Raw genomic sequence first — 21,577 nt, 5'->3', positions numbered from 1 at the left:
AAAGAGTGTGTGTGTGTGTGTGTGTGTGTGTGTGTGTATGCATATATATATATATATATATGTATATATATATATATATATATATATATATATATATATATCCCAGCATTTTGCTGCTTAAACAACACAATCCAATGACAAAGACAAATATATGTTCAGAATGAAAGGTGGGAAAAAAATTTTCCAGCCAATGTTCCCAAGAAAGAACCTGGCGTAACCACTCTAATATCAAATGAAAGAGACTTTCAAGGAAAAGTTATGAAAAATGGTAATGAAGGACATTTCATACTCATCAAATGAAAAATATACCAAGAAAAAATCAATACTGAATAATTATGCTACAAAATGAAGGGCATACTCATTCATCAATTAAACTTTACTAAGCTCAAAGCATACATAATTCCATATACAATACCACACTGTCATAAATGCACAGATCATGGAAAGAGAAACTAAGCAAGGACACAGAGAAACTAACAAGGTATGAACCAAATATTTTTAACAAATACCAATACTACCTTTCATCCTAAAACAAATAATACACCTCCTTGCCATGGGCCAGCCCTAAGATTGATCTTCTTTCTCCTGTTCGTTCTTCTTGAAGAAGCTGAGGATGAAGGGTGTTAGCTGAGGGTAAGACTTTGTCTTACGAAATATGTGGTAAGATTTTGTCTAACAAGATATTTTGGGTTGCTGTATAATAATAAGTTTACTTATCTAAGTTTAAGTTACTAAGTTTCTGTACCTGATTTACTTATCTATGTCCAAGTCAATATGCTGTGCTAGTGTAACTGGTCTGCCTTCTGAGACCAGAAACTGCAGTCTCTGGCACTTACCACCTCATTCTGAAACAGCAGGAGATAAAGTAGAAGATTACTTGCTGGAGCCTTTTCCATTTTGTCCTTATGCTTTTTGCTTGACAGGCTAGGGAGAAGCTTGGAGCCATCAACATCTATTAAACCATGAGAAGTGCATAGCAATTACAGAATTAAAAACTTTTACATAGACAAATATGCATAAATATATAATTTCACACCTGGATTCAATAAATGTGCATTGATACATTTCCCCTGAAATTCAGCTGGGCCCAAATTTCATGCAATCTCACAATTACATTATTTTTTTCTTTTTTATTAACTTGAGTATTTCTTATATACATTTCGAGTGTTATTCCCTTTCCCGTTTTCCGGGCAAACAACCACCTCCCCCCTCCTCTTCCTTATGGGTGTTCACTCCGAACCCTCCCCTCATTGCCACCCTCCTCCCCACAGTCTAGTTCACTGGGGGTTCCGTCTTAGCAGGACCCAGGGCTTCCCCTTCCACTAGTGCTCTTACTAGGATATTCATTGCTACCTATGAGGTTAGAGTCCAGGGTCAGTCCATGTATAGTCTTTAGTTAGTGGCTTAGTCCCTGGAAGCTCTGGTTGCTTGGCATTGTTGTACATATGGGGTCTTGAGCCCCTTCAAGCTCTTCCAATTCTTTCTCTGATTCCTTCAACGGGGGTTCTATTCTCAGTTCAGTGGTATACTGCTGGAATTCGCCTCTGTATTTGCTGTATTCTGGCTGTGTCTCTCAGGAGAGATCTACATCCTGCTCCTGTCAGTCTGCACTTCTTTGCTTCATCCATCTTGTCTAATTGGGTGGCTGTACATGAATGGGCCACATGTGGGGCAGGTACTGACTGGGTGTTCCTTCACTCTCTTTTTTAATCATTGCCTCTCCCTTCCCTCCCAATGGTATTCTTTTTCCTCATTTAAAGAAGGAGTGAAGCATTCACATTTTGATCATCAGTCTTGAGCTTCGTTTGTTCTAGGGATCTAGGGTAATTCAAGCATTTGGGCTAATAGACACTTATCAATGAGTGCATACCATGTATGTCTTTCTGTGATTGGGCAGGATGATATTTTCCAGTTCCAACCATTTGCCTACGAATTTCATAAACTCGTTGTTTTTGATAGCTGAGTAATATTCCATTGTGTAGATGTACCACATTTTCTGTATCCATTCCTCTGTTGAAGGGCATCTGGGCTCTTTCTAGCTTCTGGCTATTATAAATAAGGCTGCGATGAACATAATAGACCATGTGTCTTTTTTATATGTTGGGGCATCTTTTGGTTATATGCCCAAGAGAGGTATAGATGGATCCACAGGCAGTTCAATGTCCAATTTTCTGAGGAACCTCCAGACTGATTTCCAGAATGGTTTTACCAGTCTGCAATCCCACCAACAAAGGAGGAGTGTTCCTCTTTCTCCACATCCTCGCCAGCATCTGCTGTCACCTGAGTTTTTGATCTTAGCCATTCTCACTGGTGTGAGGAGAAATCTCAGGGTTGTTTTGATTTGCATTTCCCTCATGACTAAAGATTTTGAACATTTCTTTAGGTGTTTCTCAGCCATTTGGCATTCCTCAGCTGTGAATTCTTTGTTTAGCTCTGAACCCCTATTTTTAATAGGGTTATTTGTTTCCCTGAAGTCTAACTTCTTGAGTTCTTTGTATATTTTGTATATAAGGCCTCTATCTGTTGTAGGATTGGTAAAGATCTTTTCCCAATCTGTTGGTTGCCGTTTTGTCCTAACCAAAGTGTCCTTTGCCTTACAGAAGATTTGCAGTTTTATGAGATCCCATTTGCCGATTCTTGATCTTAGAGCGTAAGTCATTGGTGTTTTCTTCAGGAAATTTTTTCCAGTGCCCATGTGTTCAAGATGCTTCCCTAGTTTTTCTTCTATTAGTTTGAGTGTGTCTGGTTTGATGTGGAGGACATTGATCCACTTGGACTTAAGCTTTGGATAAGCATGGATCGATCTGCATTCTTCTACATGTTGACCTCCAGTTGAACCAGCATCATTTGCTGAAAATGCTATCATTTTTCCATTGGATGGTTTTGGCTCATTTGTCAAAAATCAAGTGACCATAGGTGTGTGGATTCATTTCTGGGTCCTCAATTCTATTCCATTGGTCTGGCTGTCTGTATCTGTACCAATACCATGCAGTTTTTATCACTATTGCTCTGTAATACTGCTTGAGTTCAGGGATAGTGATTCCCACTGAAGTCCTTTTATTGTTGAGGATAGTTTTAGCAATCCTGGGTTTTTTGTTTTTCCAGATGAATTTGCTAATTGTTCTGTCTAACTCTTTGAAGAATTGGATTGGTATTTTGATGGGGATTGCATTGAATCTGTAGGGCGCTTTTGGTAAAATGGCCATTTTTACTATATTAATCCTGCCAATCCATGAGCATGGGAGATCTTTCCATCTTCTGAAGTCTTCTTCAATTTCTTTCCTCAGTGTCTTGAAGTTCTTATTGTACAGATCTTTTACTTGCTTTGTTAAAGTCACACCGAGGTACTTTATATTATTTAGGTCTATTATGAAGGCTGTCATTTCCCTAATATCTTTCTCGGCTTGTTTCTCTTTTGTATAGAGGAAGGCAACTGGTTTATTTGAGTTAATTTTATACCCAGCCACTTTGCTGAAGTTGTTTATCAGATTTAGTTGTTCTCTGGTGGAATTTATGGTATCACTTAAATATACTATCATATCATCTGCAAATAGTGATATTTTGACCTCTTCTTTTCCGATCTGTATCCCCTTGATCTCCTTTTGTTGTCTGATTGCTCTGGCTAGAACTTCAAGAACTATATTGAATAAGTGGGGAGAGAGTGGGCAGCCTTGTCTAGTCCCGGATTTTAGTGGGATTGCTTCAAGTTTCTCTCCATTTAGTTTAATGTTAGCAACTGGTTTGCTGTATATGGCTTTTACTATGTTTAGGTATGGGCCTTGAATTCCTATTCTTTCCAGGACTTTTATCATGAAGGGGTGTTGAATTTTGTCAAATGCTTTCTCAGCATCTAATGAAATGATCATGTGGTTTTGTTCTTTCAGTTTGTTTATATAATTGATCACATTGATGGTTTTCCGTATATTAAACCATCCCTTCATGCCTGGGATGAAGCCTACTTGATCATGGTGGATGATTGTTTTGATGTGCTCTTGAATTCGGTTTGCCAGAATTTTATTGAGTATTTTAGCGTCGATATTCATAAGGGAAATTGGTCTGAAGTTCTCTTTCTTTGTTGTGTCTTTGTGTGGTTTAGGTATAAGAGTAATTGTGGCTTTGTAGAAGGTATTCGGTAGTGATACATCTGTTTCAATTTTGGGGAATAGTTTGATAATATTGGTATGAGGTCTTCTATGAAGGTTTGATAGAATTCTGCACTAAACCCGTCTGGACCTGGGCTCTTTACGTTGGGAGACCTTTAATGACTGCTTCTATTTCCTTAGGAGTTATGGGGATGTTTAACTGGTTTATCTGTTCCTGCTTTAACTTCGGTTCCTGTTATCTTTCTAGGAAATTGTCCATTTCCTGATGATTTTCAAGTTTTGTTGAATATAGGTTTTTATAGTAAGATCTGATGATTTTTTTTTTGTTGTTCTTTTTTTTTTTTTTCGGAGCTGGGAACCGAACCCAGGGCCTTGCGCTTCCTAGGTAAGCGCTCTACCACTGAGCTAAATCCCCAGCCCCCTGATGATTTTTTTAATTTCCTCTGAATTTGTAGTTATGTCTCCCCTTTCATTTCTGATTTTGTTAATTTGGACGCACTCTCTGTGTCCTCTCTTTAGTCTGGCTAAGGGTTTATCTATCTTGTTGATTTAATCAAAGAACCAAGTTTTGGTACTGTTGATTCTTTCTATGGTCCTTTTTGTTTCTACTTGTTTCTACTTCAGATTTCAGCTCTGAGTTTGATTACTTCCTGCCTTCTACTCCTCCTGGGTGTATTTGCATCTTTTTGTTCTAGGGCTTTTAGGTGTGCTGTCAAGCTGCTGACATATGCCCTTTCCTGTATCTTTCTGTAGGCACTCAGCGCTATGAGTTTTCCTCTTAGCACAGCTTTCATTGTGTCCCATAAGTTTGGGTATGTTGTACCTTCATTTTCATTAAATTCTAAAAAGCTTTTAATTTCTCTCTTTATTTCTTCCTTGACCAGGTTATCATTGAGTAGAGCATTGTTCAATTTCCATGTTAATGTGGGCATTCTTCCCTTATTGTTATTGAAGAACAGTTTTAGGCCGTGGTGCTCCGATAGCACACATGGGACTATTTCTATCCTTCTGTACCTGTTGAGGCCCGTTTTTTGACCAATTATATGGTCAATTTTGGAGAAAGTACCATGAGGAGCTTAGAAGAAGGTATATCCTTTTGCTTTAGGATAGAATATTCTATAAATATCCGTTAAGTCCATTTGACTCATGACTTCTCTTAGTCTGTCGACATCACTGTTTAATTTCTGTTTCCATGATCTGTCCATTGATGAGAGTGGGGTGTTGAAATCTCCCACTATTATTGTGTGAGGTGCAATGTGTGTTTTGAGCTTTAGTAAGGTTTCTTTTACGTATGTAGTTGCCCTTATATTTGGGGCATAGATATTTAGGATTGAGAGTTCATCTTGGTGGATATTCCCGTTGATGAATATGATGTCCTTCCTTATCTTTTTTCATGACTTTTAGTTGAAAATTGATTTTATTTGATATTAGAATGGCTACTCCAGCTTGCTTCTTCTGACCATTTTCTTGGAAAGTTGTTTTCCAGCCTTTCACTCTGAGGTAATGTCTGTCTTTGTCTCTGAGGTGTTTTTCCTGTAGGCAGCAGAATGCAGGGTCCTCGTTGCGTATCCAGTTTGTTAATCTATTTCTTTTTATTGGGGAGTTGAGGCCATTGATGTTGAGAGATATTAAGGAATAGTGATTATTGCTTCCCGTCATATTCATTTTTGGATGTGAGGTTATGTTTGTGTGCTTCCATTCTCTTTGTTTTGCTGCCAAGACGATTAGTTTCTTGCTTCTTCTAGGGTATAGCTTGCCCCCTTATGTTGGGCTTTACCATTTAATATCCTTTGTACTGCTGGATTTGTAGAAAGATATTGTGTAAATTTGGTTTTGTCATGGAATATCTTGGTTTCTCCATCTATGATAATTGAGAGTTTTGCAGGATACAGTAACCTGGGCTGGCATTTGTGTTCTCTTATGGTCTGTATGACATCAGTCCAGGATCGTCTGGCCTTCATAGTTTCTGGCAAGAAGTCTGGTGTGATTCTGATAGGTCTGCCTTTATATGTTACTTGACTTTTTTCCCTTACTGCTTTTAATATTCTTTTTTTATTTTGTGCGTTTGGTGTTTTGACAATTATGTGACAGGAGGTGTTTCTTTTCTGGTCCAATCTATTTGGAGTTCTGTAGGCTTTTTGTATGTCTATGCGTATCTCTTTTTTTAGGTTAGGGAAGTTTTCTTCTATGATTATTTGAAGATATTTACTGGTCCTTTGAGCTGGGAGTCTTCACTCTCTTCTATACCTATTATCCTTAGGTTTGGTCTTCTCATTGAGTCCTGGATTTCCTGTATGTTTTGGACCAGTAGCTTTTTCTGCTTTACATTATCTTTGACAGTTGAGTCAATGATTTCTATGGAATCTTCTGCTCCTGAGATTCTCTCTTCCATCTCTTGTATTCTGTTGGTGAAGCTTGTATCTACAGCTCCTTGTCTCTTCTTTTGGTTTTCTATATCCAGGGTTGTTTCCATGTGTTCTTTCTTGATTGCTTCTATTTCCATTTTTAATTCCTTCAACTGTTTGATTGTGCTTTCCTGGAACTCTTTCAGGGATTTTTGTATCCTCTCTATGGGCATCTACTTGTTTATTTATGTTTTCCTGGAATTCTTTCAGGGATTTTTGTGATTCCTTTCTGTAGGCTTCTACTTGTTTATTAATGTTTTTCTGTGTTTCTCTAAGGGAGTTCTTTATGTCTTTCTTGAAGTCCTCCAGCATCATGATCAAATATGATTTTGAAACTAGATCTTGCTTTTCTGGTGTATTTGGATTTTCCATGTTTTTTTTTTTTTTTTGGTTCTTTTTTTCGGAGCTGGGGATCAAACCCAGGGCCTTGCGCTTCCTAGGTAAGCGCTCTACCACTGAGCTAAATCCCCAGCCCCTTCCATGTTTTTTTTGGTGGGAGAATTGGACTCCGATCATGCCATGTAGTCTTTCTTTCTGTTGCTTGGGTCCTTGCGCTTGCCTCTCGGCATCAGATTATCTCTAGTGTTACTTTGTTCTGCTATTTCTGACAGTGGCTAGACTGTCCTATAAGCCTGTGTGTCAGGAGTGCTGTAGACCTGTTTTCCTCTCTTTCAGTCAGTTATGGTGACAGTGTGTTCTGCTTTTGGGCATGTAGTTTTTCCTCTGTACATGTCTACAGCTGTTCTTGTGGGCCTGTGTCTTGAGTTCACCAGGCAGGTCACTTGCAGCAGAAAAGTTTGTCTTACCTGTGGTCCTGAGGCTCAAGTTCACTCACAGGGTGCTGCCCACGGGCTCTCTGTGACGGCAGCAACCAGGAAGATCTACGCCACCCTTTCCGGGAGCTTCAGTGCATCAGGGTTCCAAATGGCCTTTTGTTTTTACCTCTTGCTTCCGAGATGTATGTGCAGAGAGCAGTCTATTCTGGTTTCCCAGGCTTGTCTGCCTATCTGAACGTTTAGCTTTCCCTCCCACAGGTTTCGGGTGCAGAGAACTGTTTATCCAGTCCGTTTCCTTCAGGTTCTGGCGGTGTCTCAGGCAGGGGTCCTGCCGCTCCTGGGCCCTCCCTCACAGGAGCCCAGAGGCCTTATACAATTTCCTCTTGGGCCAGGGATGTGGGCAGGGGTGGGCAGTGTTGGTGGTCTCTTCAGCTCTGCAGCCTAAGGAGTGCCCACCTGACCAGGCGGTTGGGTCTCTCTCTCACGGGGTCTGGGAGCAGAGTCACAATTACATTCTTACACAAACACACACACACACACACACACACACACACACACACTCACACACACACATGCATACATTCTCATAATTGCATACTTACACAGACATCAATACTTACATATGCATATGGTGCAAAAGACCAAGGACCAGTACAGAAAGATGAACTCCAATCTTTATTACAGAGAGAAAGAAATCGCTTCTACCCTTTTAATGCTAAGTGATTTAAACCCAAGTTTGTAAAAGAAAATGCCTCTTCCTTTTAACAAGACTAATTTTGCATTGCTATTAAGAAATGTCCTTTTCTGTCCCAAGATAAGGAGAAGCCTGCCTGCACCTTCTGTTCTTTCCAGCTTCTTCTTTTGTCCTCTTTTCACCTGCATTCTCTAGATTGCTCTCTTATGTTACATAAGTTATTCCTCTCTACATTACTTCTCAGCCCAGATCTTTTTGTCTTAGTTCTACTTACCTTTGTTCTCCTTATCTCAAACTGGTCTTTTCAGGTCATCCCCTCTCCTGCTCTGTCCATCAGTCTCTGTCCTTCCAGTTCAGACCCTCTGTCTCAGTCCTTCTGTGTGTCTTCTCTTTGTCCTCAGCACCTAAAAATCTTTCAGAATACATGATCAGGTGTTAAATTGTTCACCACAAGTACATATGTAAGATCAAAGCATAAATAGAAATACAAGTTTACAACCGAGAATGTTTACATGGATATCCATCAGGAGTAATTATCTGGCTAAACATTCATCACCAGTGTCAGCTCTACAGGTTCACTGAATGTCTAAAACCATAGTTGTTAGTGAAGTTATTTACAGATAAACACAGTCAATATCTTATCCCCTGTCCTTGCACCTGTAACAAATCGTTTATGACACTTGATAACTGTTTTTGCAACTTCTTGAATTGTGTTCTGAGTAGGAGAAAGTCTGTTTACTGTCTCAGAATAATTAACTGGTGACACCTGGGAGACTGGAGTTGTCACTGGAATTCTGACTATTAGAAAGAGACTTGTAGGAGTTCCACTATATAAGAGCTTAATAACCATTCATATAATTTTAGGAATTATTGTAGGATCATTATTAAGACTAAAGAATTCATCTATTTGTATGAATAGCATCACTACGGGACAGTGCAACTTCGTAGGCCTGCAGAGATCTGCTCCAAAGGGGTGTGCTCTTACTCAATGATTGCTATATATGTCTAATAATAATAACACGAATAGCATTTCAATAGAAGGAAACTTTCCAAAAATGAATCTCTTACAGAATTGCTTAATAAGGGCAAACCAGTTGTGGATTATAAAATAATCCAAGGCTGTCCATCTGAGGATGATCACCTGTTAGTTATGAGCTTGTCCTGATATGGCTCCTGACACTTTCTTCTCAGTCCTACATGGTACCTTCTACAAAACTGATAATATGATCCATCACAAAAAAGGCCTCAAAAGATGCAAGAAGATTGAATTAATTCCATGCAAACTATGAAATCACTAAGAATGGTCTTCAATAACAACAAGAACAACCAAAGTCCCACATATACATGGTAGAATAAGAATGATTTACTTGATGAGAACTTGTTCAAGGAAGAAATAAAGAAAAAAATTAAAGACTTTCTAGAATTTAATGAAAATGAATGCATAAATTGGGAACACAGAAAAGCAATGCTAAGAGGAAAACTCATAGCTCTGAGAGCCTCCACAAAGAAACAGGAGCTATGATACACTCGCAGTTTGTCCGAACACCTGAAATCTCAGAACCAATAAAAATCCAAATACACCAAGAGTACTAGACAGCAGGAAATAATCAAACTCCGTACTGAAATCAACCAAGTAGAAACAAAAGGAATTATGTAGAGAATCAACAAAACCAGGAGCTGGTTCTTTGAAAAATCCAGAAGATAGGTAAATCCTTTGTATTCAAATTAAAAATAACAAAATCAGAATTGAAATAGAGATATAACCATAGAAAATGAGGAAGCTCAAAAAATTATCAGATCCTACTATAAAAGCATATACTTAACAAAACAGGAAAGCAAGGATCAAATGGATAATTTTCTAGACAGATACAAGATACCAAAGTATCTTGAATCACGATCAGATAAACCATCTAAATACTCCCTTTACTTGTAAAGTAGTAGAAGCAGTCATTAAATGTCTCCTAACCAAGAGATCCCAGGATGAGGAAGGTTTAGTACAGAATTCTCTCAGACCTTCATAGAACACCTAATACCAATATTCTCCAAACTCTTCCACAAACTAGAAATAGAAGGAACACTACAGTCTTATTACTTTTCTGACACCAGAGTTATGTAGATTTTGAGAAAGAATTATAAGAGCTGATGCTGAGTTCAACCACATAAGAACAACAATGTCAATGAACTAGTATGTTCTGGATCTAAAAGAATAATCAAAGACTATTCGTGGACAAACCTATGGTTCCAAATGCTTATGTTGCAGAGGATGGCCTTTTTGGGCACTATTGGAATGAGAAGCCCTTAGTCCTCTCTAGGTTTGACTGTTAGTCCAAGGGACAGTAAGGCAGACCAGTTAGGGATCTTATGGACAGAAAAGTGGGAAAGGAAATAACATTTGAAATGTAAATATAGAAATATCCAAATAAAAAAGCAATGTATTTTGTTAAAATATTAAAAAAAATGAAAGAAATAAAAGAAAAGAGAACTTCCAGCTAATCACATCTATGGACTCAGAAATCAAATGGGTCACTGTCAGGGAATGGCAGTCAGAGTAATACTAGTCGAAATATTGAGATGATGAAGTCTGAATTAGAAGCACTTCTCTCTCCCAGATATCAGTGTCAGACACAAACTGCACAATAGGTATCCAAAGCACGGAGGAGTTTACTCTGAGCTGAGGACACAATACTTGTCTGTCTCTTCTTCCTTAGGAGGTTTTTCTTCTGGGCAAAAAGAGTAAAAGCCATGAGCTGTCAGGAAATCAAATGTGCCAAGATGAAAACCTGTCTTTTGGAATAAAGAAAGTAATAATATAAACTCTCTGACTTCCAGGAACCATAAAAACCAGGGATGTCAAGATGCTTCTGAGAGGCTACAATCTCTTTATTCCCATATGTGGAAGGCTCAGGTCTAGGCTATCTCTTCAGCGATTCCACTCAACTCCTACACAGGACTCACTGAGCTTTCCCATGGGCCACGTATTTCTTCCTTTTTTTAATAACAAGACAGAAGGCCAGGTTCCTTTTCCCCATCTCTGATCTCTTCATCATCTTTGTTCTCCTTCCCAAAGGCTGTTTACTCTGAAGTAGAGGCCACTATACTAATCCTAGACGTAAGGAAAGGATATCTGAGAGGCAGGATACAAGAGATTATTCAGGGAGGGACTAATGCTGATGTCACTGAAAGCTGCCATGGCCTACCTGCTGAACAATTTCCTGACCAGATTCAAGGTGCCCTTTCCAGGAGTGACTCCTGGTACACAGTGGAAACCTTCATTTACTAAATCTCCCTAAAGCTAGAGACTTCTCTGTGCTTTATTAGTGGTTACATGCTCTGAATGAAGAATGTTAGTCAGGGGCTTGGCATGGGTAGAAATGATTTAGGAACATGGAGTGGAGGAGATTCTTCCAGATAATATTTTTATTCCCAGTTTTATTACTGTGACATACAGTTCAAATTTCTAGGTTTTCTTTGTTTCCCAAAGGCCATTATTTTGCATACAGACCTTTAATTGAATGAATATGTATTTCACTTTTTTATTGTACAATCCTTGATTGGGGACTTTATAAATATTCCTCAATGTGTACTCAAAAATTCAGTTCTCCAATTCCATTTTCTGCAATGGTTTTGGCAACAAAGTGGGCCCAGCTCTAGAGTGAGTATAACAGTGTAAACATTGTGTACCTACTTCAAATGATAAACTCCCAAATCCTTAATTTATCCAAAGATTACTAGACATCAATACTGCAAAGGATCACATGGACTATAGAATTCAGTTCTCTATTCCCATTTATTATCAGTACTACAATAGCAACCTTAATGTGTTCCTGTGCAGGACTTGAGGGTTGGATATTTTACCATGATTCTTTGTTAAGGCCAAACATAAGATAATGGAGGATGAGCAGGGAGAAGAACGGCTAGAGGAGCAGTGAAACCTCATCTTCCATAGGTTCAAAAGAACAGGAGGGAGTCTATTTGACATTGTCATTTGTGGATTCTACATTCTTGACCTAGTTGCTCAGAATCCAAATTAAAATTCCACATAATGTCACAGCTGTAGGAACCAACAAATTATATATATATACTAAACCAATATTCAAAGACTATACATGGGTAGACCTCGGACTCAATTGCATCTGTAGCAGAGGATGACCTGTTTGGGTCCCAATGGAAAGAGAGGCCCTCGGTCCTCCCTAGTTTTGATCCCAGTTAACGGGAATGTGAAGGCGCAGTAAGTGAGCCTATAGAAGAAGGAGAGTGGGACCGATTAGGGATCTTATGGGCAAGAAATAGGGAAAAGAAATAATATTTTAAATGTAAATATATAAATATCCAATTAAAAGAGCAATATAATTTGTTAAAAAATGATAAAAAATGAAAGAAATAAAAGAAGAGAATCTGCCAGCTAATTAGAACTATTCATTCAGAAACCTAAAGTGTCGTTGTCAGGGAATGGTAGAGTAATACTAGTGGAAAGACTGAGATGACGAAATCTCAGGTAGAAGCACTTGTCTCTTCCAGATATCAGTGACAGACACAAACTGCACTATAGAAATCCAAAGCATGAAAGAGTTTACTCTGAGCTCAGGACACAATTCTTGTCTTTCCCTTCTTCCTAAGGAACTTTTCCTCCTGGCCCAAAAGGACAAAGGCCATGAGCTCTCAGAAAAACAACTTTGCCCTTTCCAACACTTGGCTTTTGGGATATGGAAATTAATGATATAAACTATCTGACTTTCAAGAAAAATAACAACAAGGGAAGTCCAGATGCTTCTGAGAGGCTCCCTGCTCCATATTCCCATATGTGGAAGGGTCAGATAAAGGCTTTCTCTTCAGTTATCCCACTCAATGCCTACCCATGTCTCACTGAGCTATCCCATAAACCACATCTTCCTTCCTTTCTTTATACAAGACAGAAGGCCAGCTTCCTTTGCCCATCTCTTATCTCTTCATTCTCTTTGTTCTCCTTCTCAAATGGCTGTTTACTCTGAATTTGAGGCCAATTCGTAAACCGTAGAGGTACTGAAGGAATATCTGAGAGGCAGTTGCAGTCACAATAGCACTTGTGACATCACAGAAGAAGCTAGGGCTCTCCAGGTTACAAGAGATTTTTCAGGGAGGGCCTAATGATGATGTTACTGAGAACTGCCATGGCCTACCTGCTGAACAGATTTCCTTACATTGACCAGATTTGGAGATGCCCTTTCCTGGAGTGTTTCCTGTGACATAGTGGAAACCTTTACATGCTACATCTCTCTAAGCTAGGGACTTCTCTCTGCTTAATTAGTGGTTACATGCTCTGAATGGAGAAGTTCGTCAGGGGCTTGGCAAGGTTAGAAAAGTAATAGGAACAAGGAGTGAAGGAGATTCTTCTGGCGAACAATTTTATTCCCCGGTCCAATCCTGTGACATTCAGTTCTATTCCCTAGGTTTCCTCAGTTTTCCATGTGCCAGTATTTTCCCTACAGACCTTTAATTGAGTGAACATTGTTTTGCATTATCTGATTGTACATTCATTGACAGGGGACATTATATATATTCCTGCATGTGTACTCAAAATTTCATTTTTCCAATTCCCCCTTTTTTTTTTTGCAATGAATTCGGCAACAAACTTGGCCTGGCTATTGAGTCAATATAGCAGTGGAAATATTCGTACATAATTCTAATGATCAACACACAATTCCTTATTTTATCCAAAAATTACCAGACATCAATAAAACAAAGGACCATATTGACTATAAATTCAGACCTCTAGTCACATTTGATATCTGTACCACACTATCTACCTTCCTGTGTTCCCATGGCCAGACTTGAAGGTTTTAGATATTTTACCATGATTCTTTCTTAAAGCCAAATATAAGAAACAGGAGGATGGGCAGGGTTAAGAAAGCTTGAGGAACAGTGAAACCTGAACTTCAAGTACAGGAGAGAGTCTATTTAATATTGTCATTGTAAAGTCTACATTCTTGACCTAGTTGCACAGAATCCATGTTAACATTCCACCTAACCAAAAAGCTGTAGGCACCAAAAGTGTGTATATATATATATATATATATATATATATATATATATATATATATATATATATCTGTCACCAATTATAATTGATGAAGCTAAGAAGTGCATTCTGCCAGAAAACGGATATAGCTATGTTGTGAGAGACACAGCTAGAGCATATCAAATGCAAAAGTGTATGCTATTGGCAAATCTGTGAAATGAAAATGGACCTCTTGTTGGTAGATTTTGAGAAAGGCTAACAAGAGCTGAGGGGACTTTCAACACCATAAGAACAACATTGCTAATGAATCAAAGTTTTCTGGTATGGGACTAATATTGAAAGACTAAACGTGAACAGACCTATGTCTCCAACTGCATATGTAGCAGAAAACGGCCTTGTTGGGCACCAATGGAAGAAGAACCACTTGATCCTCCCTTGGTTTGATTCACAGTTAAAGAGAATTAGAAGGGACAGTAAGGGAGTTATAGAAGAAGTGGAGAGGGACCAGTTAGTGATCTTATGGGAGGAAACTCTTAAAGGAAATAATATTATAAAGGCGAATATTGAAATATACATTAAAAAAACAAATAAAATTTGTAAAAAAATAAAAAAATAAGAAATAAATGAAAAGAAAACTGCCAGCTAAACACAGCTGTTGACTGAGAAATCTGATGTGTCAATGTCAGGGAATGGTAGTCACAGAAATAATATTGGAAATAGTGAGATGGTGAAGTCTCAATTAGAAGCACCTCTTACTCCCAGATATTGGCAACAAAGGGGGTACAGCTATAGAGTGAACAGAACAGTGAAAATATTGTGTGCCTACTTCAAATAATGAACTCTAAATGCATATTTAATCCAAAAATTATGAGACATCTGTAAAGCAAAGGACAACATGGACTTTAGAAAGCAGATCTGTAGTCCCAATAGATATAAGTTCTATAAATCTACCTTTGGTTTTCCCAGGGCCAGACTTGAGGTTTTTGGATATTTTATCATGGTTCTTTCTTCAGACAAAACATAAGATTCATTTGGATGGTCAGGGAGAGGAATGGCTTGAGGTACAGTTAAACCTCAACTTCAATATGTTCATAAGAACAGGATGGAGTTTATTTGGCATTGTCATTTGTGGATTCTACATTCTTGAACTACTTGCTCAGAATCCATGCTAAAATTCTACTTAACCTCATTGCTGTAGGAGACACTATATATATATATATATATATATATATATATATATATATATATATATATCACCAAAACTAGATATGATTGATGAATGAAGTACATGCTTCCAGGTACCGGATATAGATCTTTCCTGGGAGACACAGCTAAACTTATCAAATACAGAAGTTAATGCTAGTGGCAAACTAGTTTACTGACAACTGATCTGTTGAGATTTTGAGAAAGGATTACAAATGGTGTGTAAGTGAGGGTTCTGAAGGTACCTGGAAGAGAATGTGGGACAAAGGACGCAAGAAGGATGCCAAGACAAGAGCCTGAAAAAGGCATCTATTTTATTTTTCTCCAAGGCTGAATTTATAACATCACAGGGGTTACAGAGGGAGGGGGAAGTAGGAAACATTTACGCAGGGCAAGAACACAGGATTCATTTGGTTATGGAACTGATGTTGAAAGGACGTCAGAAAGTTCACAGGTTTGTTGTATTATTAATCAGCAGGACAACATTATCATATTATTATTTTTCTTGACCACCAGATTTGTATTAGTTTTCTTCAGCTGGCTGGGGATTTTTCATGAACCTAGTTAATTGTTAACTAGGTTAACATGAACCTATTGTTAATTCTAACAATAATAATAACATCTACACAATGGAGGGCTTCAAGGGCATTGCAATGGGTTTCTAGAGGGTCCTCTAGATTCCTTTCTCCTCCTAGAGCACCCTCTAGGGCCTATGGCCTGTGAAAACTAGCAAGTCATCCTGTCACAGCCGTAAGCCCCTAACAGGACCAATAGCGACTACCAAGTGGACTCTCAATCCTCTCCAGTGGTGACTCAAACACTTCAGCCATCAGAGGCAGACAACACAAGTCAACATGAAACAAAAACCAGACATGACACAGAGACAAAACAGAAAGTAACACAGAACACAAAACACAGATTTGCTTGAGCTTACCTCTGATCTCTTCGCCAATTGTGGTCTGGAGGGAACAGAGTTCCCTGTGATGGTCCAAAATGTTGTAAGACCCCATAGTGGACCACTTCTGGAGCACAATCACATAGCACAGATTGACAAAGTGAACACTGCAGTAACATGAGGGTATAAGGTTTTAAATCCACGTACGTGAGGTTGCTCATCCATACAAGTAGAGCCAACCTTGTACCCATAAACCACACAACATTTATTCATTACAGGGGGTAGACTTCAGTAAAAGGGTTAGCCCATCCATCAAACAATCACTAACTCTGTACTATCTTTTGAATCAGTTGTTCCCTCCTGGGGGAACTATGGACAAATATTTTTAGAAAATCTAAGATTTTTTTTAAAAATTTTAACCCTATTTGTGTCCTGAGTGACTCCCTGAGACATGTCACAAAAGATGACTGTAGAATGCTTGTTCCATCACTCAGCAAAAGCTCTGGGATGGGACGGGGGTGGGAGCAAAAGCTCCAAGGGGGAACGAAGGCTTCCACAAACAAAAAGACAGACCAGCCTATTCACAGTGATAGACGTTCTCCTCAAGAACATCTTCAAAGAGCTGCACATTGGTAGCCATTTGTAAGTGAGAGGTCTGAGGGTGCCTGGAATAGAATTGGGGACAAGGGTCGCAAAGAAGGACGTTAAGATAGGAGTCTGATCAAGGCAAATATTTTATTTTCCTCCAAGGATGAATTTATACCATAACTGGGGTAACAGAGGGAGGGGAGAAGTAAGAAACATTTACTCAGGCCAAAGGTACAGTATTGGTGTGGTCAGGGAGTCAGCTGATGTTGACATAATATCAGAAATGTCACAGGTTTGTCATATTATTAGTCAGCAGGACAACTTTGAAATATTATTATTTTTCTTGACCAACAGATGTGTCTTAGTATTCTGCAGCTGGGTGGGGATTTTCCATGAAAATAGTCATACTTAATTCTAACCATAATAATAACATAAACATTGGAGGACGGCAAGGACATGGCTCCAAAGAAATTGAAGGGGCTTTCAACTCCATACTAAAAGCAATTCCAAAGAAACAGAGATCTGGTACTAAACCAATATTCTGTGCATGGACAGAACTATGGCTCCAATATCATATGTTACAGAGGATGGCCCTATTGTGCACCAATGGAAGGAGAAGAACTTTGTCCTTCCCAGGTTTGACTCCCAGTTCAAAGAATGTCAAGGTGCAGTAAGGGAGGTTATAGAAGAAGGGTAGTGGGACCAGTTAGGGGTCTTATTGACAGGAAACTGTGAAAGAAAATAACATTTGAAATGTTAATATAGAAATATCCAATTAAATAAGCAATAAAATTTGCTAAAAAATGAAAAAAATGGAAGAAATAAAAGAAAAGAAACTGCTAGCTTATCTCACCTATTGACTCAGAAATGTAAAGGGTCACTGTAAGGAAATGGTAGTTAGAGTCATACTACTGAAAGACTGAGATGATGAAATCTCAACTAGAAGCACTTCTCTATCCCAGATATCAGTGTCAGACACAAACAGCACTATAGGGATCCAAAGCCTGAAGGAGTTTACTCTGAGCTGAAAATACAATACTTGTTCATCCCTTCTTCCTCAGGACCTTTATCTTCATGACAAAAAGAATAAAAGTCATGAGCTCTCAGGAAACAACTGTGCCCTTCCCAATATTGGCTTGTGGAATAAAGAAATGAATGATATAAACACTCTGACTTCCAGGAACCATAAGAACAGGGAAGTCCAGATGCTTCTGAGAGGCTCTCATCTCCTGATTCCCATATGTGGAAGACTCAGATCAAGGCTGTCTCTTCAGGGAACCAACTAAAAACCTACCCAGGACTAATTTAGCTCTCCAATGGACCACGTATTTCTTCCTTTTTTAACACCAAGACAGAAGGGCATCTTCCTTCTTTCCACCTCTGATCTCTTCATCCTCCTTTTCTCCCTCAAAAATGGCTGTTCACTCTGAATTAAAGGCCAATTAGTAAGCCCTAGAGGTACTGAAGGAATATCTAAGAAGCAAGTGCTGTCACAACAACACTTAATGACCTCACAGAAGGAGCTAGAGCTCTCAAGGTTACAAGAGATTTTTCAGGGAGGGACTAATGATGGTGTCACTGAGAACCTCCACATCCTACCTGCTGAACAGCTTTGCTTTCATTGACCAATTTTGAGAGTGCCTTTTCCAGGTGAGTCTTTTGTGACACAGTGGAAGCCTTTACATACTATATCTCTCTAAATCTAGAGACTTCTCTTGTCTTCAATAGTGGTTACTTACTCTGAATGGAGAAAGTTGGTCAGGGGCTTGGCATGGGTAGAAATGATTTAGGAAAATAAAGTATAGGAGATTCTTCTAGATAATATTTTTATTCCGAGGTTCATTCCTGTGACATACAGTTCAATTTTCTATGTTTTCTCTTTTTCCCGACAGGCAGTATTTTCCGTATAGACCATTAATTTATTGAATATTATATTACACAAATGTGATCGTGTTCTAGTTTTATTTTCTTGCATAGTGCTGAAAAAATGGTACCCAATGCTGTATTAGAACAAATATTACATAGTACACCTAAAGAAATCAAATTCCTCCCAAGGCCAGGGTAACATCATAAGTAATCAATTTCAATTTACAGAGAAATGTTTAAATATTGTATTATTTATCTTTAACAGTACTCAAGAATCTTTAAAAAAAACAGAAATCTAAATATCTGTATAAAAATGTCATATCTGCTTTAAATGATCAGAATGCACATCTGTGATTGGCAATCCTTATTAAAACCTATCAGGAACTGAGGCTAAACCTGGGACAGAAATCAGTCATCAACAGTTCAGCCTTTGTGACAGTCACACCATTAGCCTGTGCCGCCATTGTTCTTGATCCCTGACCTTAAAAGGTCCCAGCCTTTCCAAACCTCAAACTGTTACATAAATTTTTTATTACCTCAGAGTCAGTAGGGACAACATCTTAGTCAGCTTCACAAGCAATTTACTTTTCCAAATGTGTTTTAAGGTTGGCGGTCATCGCTGACCATTCTACATTTCCTCGGGAAATGATGGAAGCACTGATCTGCCCCAGAGGCAAATCCTAAAAGATCTTGACCACTGTTATTGCAAATACCAATGGCGCTGCCCTCTGAGTGGTGTGAAGCTCCATGAGGATTTTCATGCACTTCTTAGATTAAGAGAGATATTAGTGCAAAAACCGAGTGACCCTCTGCATGAAGTCCTCGTTGGGTTCCTGACTCTCCAAGGTCCAACGGGATTGGCGGAAGAGTGGGCCATACTCCAGGAGTTCTAAAGCTGTGCGCCATTCCTCCTTCACAGGCCTTGGCCATACTCCATTTCAGAACCAAATTTGAACCATGCTTTTAACCTGGATAGAATTTCAAATACTATACTGAGTAGGAAGTGTGGGCATCCTTACATTGTCCTTAACTTTAATGGAATTTCTTTATGTTTCTTTCCATTTAGGTTGATGTTGTGTGCTGGCTTGCTGTCCATTGCTTCTACTATGTTTCTGCATAGGACTGGTATCACTGATCTCTCTGATGCTTTTAACATGAAGGGGGGTTGGAATATTTTTGCAAGCTTTTTCAGCACCTAATGAGATTATTATGTGATTTTTTCTTTCAGTCTCATTATATAGTAGATTATATTGATGGATTTTAAGAAATTGAACCGTCCCTGCCTCCCACTAGATATTAATAATTACATAGCATAACCTACAGAAGGGATCTCATATTCTCACGCATACTCTTACAGCTCTCCAAAAAAAAAACCAAAAAACAAAAACATGCAAACAAAAAAAATCATGCACCCTACAGAACAGATCTAATACTCACAAAAACACTCAAACATCCCAATCGAAAAAACAAAAACCAAAAAACATGCAAGCAAAGAAAAAGCACTGCTCCTGTAACATCAAAATAGCATGAACTAAATATCACTTCTCATTAATACCTTTAAGCATTAATGGCCTCTACTCAGCAGTAAAAGGACACAGGCTAATACAGTTGATTTAAAAACAGGATCCATCCTTCTTTTGCACTCAAGAAACACAATCTAGCAACCGAGATAGACACAACCTCAGACTAAGGGATCGGCAAAGTTTTCCAAGCAAATGGACACAAGAAACAAGATGGTGTAGCCATTCTAACATCCGGCAAATCAGAATTTCAACCAAAAGTAATCAAAAGAGATGGGGAAGGACAATTCATATGCTTCAGAAGAAAAAGCCACCAAAATGTCATCTCAGTTCTGGATGTCTATGTGTCAAAGACAAAAGCAGCAACATTGGTGAGAGAAATATTCCTGAAGCTTAAATATCACATCGAACCTCAAATATTAATAGTGGGGAACATCAATGTCCCACTCTCACCAAGGACAGGCCATTGAGACAGAAACTAAAAAAATATAAATGATGTAACTAATACGGGGTTCAATTAGATTGACCTCAATGATATCTACAGAATAGTTTACTCGAACACAAAAGTACACTCTTTCTTTTCAGTACCTCATGGAACCTTATCATAAACTGACCATGTTCTCCCACACTAAACAAGCCAGATCAGATACAGAAAGACTGTGCTAACCATTGGATCTTTTCAGATCACCACGGATTAAAACTGGACTTCAACAATAAGAAAAAGTGTATGAACTCATTGAAATTAAATAGCTCGCAACTGAAAAACAACCAGTTCCGAGAAGACATGAAAAACAAAAAGGGTTCCTAGAATTTAATGAAAATGAAGGCACAGCTTCTTCAAACTTAAGGGACATAAGGAAAGTAGTGCTAAGAGGAACTTGCATATTCAGCACTGGGCACTTTCATAAAGAAACCAGAGAGACCACACACTAGCAACTTCACAGCACACCCTAAATCTCTAAAATAAAAAGAAGCAAATACATATTAAAGGAGGAGACAGCAAGAAATGATCAGACTCGGGGTGAAAGTGATCCATCAGAAACAAAGAGAATACAAAGATCAAAAAAAAAAAAAATAAACAAGAGTTGGTTCCTTGGAACATCAACCTGACAGACAAACACACAGACAGATAATCTAATAGGTTAAGAGAAATCATCCAAATAACAAAAACAGAATTGAACCAGGGAGCCGTATCAATGGACACTGATGAAAGTCACAGAATCTTTAGGTCTCACTTCAAATACCTGCTGTCTCAAAAATTAGAAGCTCTGAACAAAGTGAATGATTGTGTAGACTGATTACACTGATCATAGGTAAATTCAGGTAGGATAAACTATGTAAATAGCTCTATAACAACTAAAGAGACACAAACAGTAATTAAGTTTCCCCACTGAAACAGCCCCAGATTGTTTGAGTACAGACTCGTACCAGATTTTCAAAGAATTCTCAACCTACTCCAAAAAACAGAAACAGGAGGAAAATAGCCAAACTGATTCCATGTCACCACTGTCACCCTGACACTTAAATCACAA

At 38.5% G+C, this 21,577-nt stretch overlaps 1 long non-coding RNA gene across 1 annotated transcript in view; it reads right to left on the bottom strand.

Moving 5' to 3' along the window:
* Positions 1-21,577, bottom strand: part of LOC134484279 (uncharacterized) — a 76,087-nt gene that overhangs the window by 26,914 nt on the left and 27,596 nt on the right. Inside the window, exons 4-5 of the long non-coding RNA XR_010061690.1 lie at positions 8,253-8,390; positions 837-952 (exon numbers count right to left, since the gene is read on the bottom strand). This is a non-coding gene — a long non-coding RNA (uncharacterized LOC134484279). The remainder of the gene's footprint in view (positions 1-836; positions 953-8,252; positions 8,391-21,577) is intronic.

This window comes from Rattus norvegicus, chromosome Y (genome assembly GCF_036323735.1).
Source record: "Rattus norvegicus strain BN/NHsdMcwi chromosome Y, GRCr8, whole genome shotgun sequence".
In the NCBI taxonomy this organism is placed as follows: domain Eukaryota; kingdom Metazoa; phylum Chordata; class Mammalia; order Rodentia; family Muridae; genus Rattus; species Rattus norvegicus.
Note: the sequence above shows the minus strand (reverse complement) of the source record. Positions and strands in the feature narration are given on the sequence as shown.